Genomic DNA, 1,918 nt, shown 5'->3' on the forward strand with positions numbered 1-1,918 from the left:
AGCAGTAGCCAGGAGCAAGAAGTAGCCTGAAGCCTAGTTCATGGTCCTTTCTACTATACCCCCTGTCTATTTTTGAAAATGATTTATTTAGAGGGGCACCTGGGTGGCTCAGTCCACCCAGCTGACTGTCCTACTTCAGCTCAGGTCATGATCTCATGGTTATTGGGTTGGAGCCCTGCCTTGGGCTGTGCTGACAGCTCAGAGCCTGGAGCCTGCTTTGGATTCTGTGCCTTCCTCTCCCTCTGCCCCTCCCTGGCTTGTGCTCTGTTTCTGTCTCTCAAAAATAAACAAATGGTAAAAAAAAAAAAAAAAAAAAAAAAATTATTTATTTAGAAAGCTAAAACAGACAAATGCAAGAGACAAACTCTTCATAGATTTCAGGGTTCCAGTGACAGTGAGATTTTTATCAAAAGACTAAAAACTGCCTGAGCCATAAAGGTATTTAAATATTTGCAGAAGCTAGTTTAAACTAGGTCTGCTATTTCCTAGGGGTACACCTCCCTTGTTTATGTTTCTTAATTAAAAAGTTGAAAACAAAAAAGTAGAAAGATAGGCCATGGGTTCCACATGGGCTCAAATTCAATCCTCGATCATTCATTCCTCATTCAGCAGTATTTAAAGTCTGATACGGATAAGGTACTATGCCAGGTGCTGGGAATCCGCAGAACACAGTCCCTGCACCCTCAGAGCTTACACTACAGGTGAAGACAGAGTATCACAGTAGTAATTACATTCAAGTGTGTTGAGTGTTACACCTGGGGAAATGCCAGATTCTATGGATTTATCCCTGGGGAAAAATTCAAGCTGTTTCTCTTCTGTTATAAATATATTTCTGGGCTGCCTCGTGAGTTCTCCAAACATGAATTCTTTTCAATAAAACATTTAAAACAACAAACGTTTACTGAATACCTACTGGTGTGCCTTACAGTACGTGAACATCCGCAAGAAAGATAAATTAGCAATGTAAGAATCCTTCTGTACAAGTACAAAATTATTTTGTATTATACATGCCTGATATTTTTACTATCATTTGAAACCACTGAAACCATTTGAAACCACTGTGATCTGAAAAACAATTTGATTTATCTTGAGACTTCAGGCCCCCAGAAGAATACTATTTTTTAAAACAGGTTTTGTCTAGCAAAATTACCCACCCCGCCCCTATCTTTTCAGAGCGCTGCAAGGCTCTACCTACTACCTGGCAGAGGTCTGAATGGAGCCTCTCCATCCTTAAAGGGCCAGCTCAGGGCTCTCCTCTACCAAACGCTTCCCTGCCATAAGCCTGCGTACAACTTTCGCCCTCTCTACTCTTATAGATCCCGCATTTATATAGCATTTAGCATATATTCTTTACAGTGTTGACTTTGTATATGTGTGTCTTCCCCAAACTGGAGGGATTGTTTAGCTAAAGGCTGTAACTCGCCATCCCCCCCCCTATGGTATCACCTTAAGAGGCGGTCGCCCCAGATCCGTACATTCAGCACAGAAATAGAAATTCCACTCATAATGTAGCAGACTCTCTCATTAACCTTGGGGCCCTATTTCCCTCTTTCTTGCAACAATCTGGTTTATTCCACGGGGTGGAGAAAGAAGCCAGGCTGGCAGGGTGGGAAAGGAATGGCGTCAGTGTGAGGTCACGCCACATTGTCCCGAATGCCATCTCCACTCCGAGGCTACAGTAACGCAGGATGGAGGGATGCAGCTGGAGGAAAGATACGGGCCCACCTCGTGCAGACTACGAGCAAAAAGACGGCAGGACGGAAAACACTGCGGGGAACCTCGCGGGGTGTGGCAGGACACCTGGGCGCCAGCAGCGAACGCCCGCAGGGAGTGAAAGCGAGGACCAGGGAGCCACGCCGGGGCCGCGCAGGATGAGGCGGGACTTCCGGAATCCATTTGCTTGAGTGGCAGGGGAACC

Source organism: Panthera tigris, chromosome D1, assembly GCF_018350195.1.
Source record: "Panthera tigris isolate Pti1 chromosome D1, P.tigris_Pti1_mat1.1, whole genome shotgun sequence".
NCBI classification, from domain to species: Eukaryota; Metazoa; Chordata; class Mammalia; order Carnivora; family Felidae; genus Panthera; species Panthera tigris.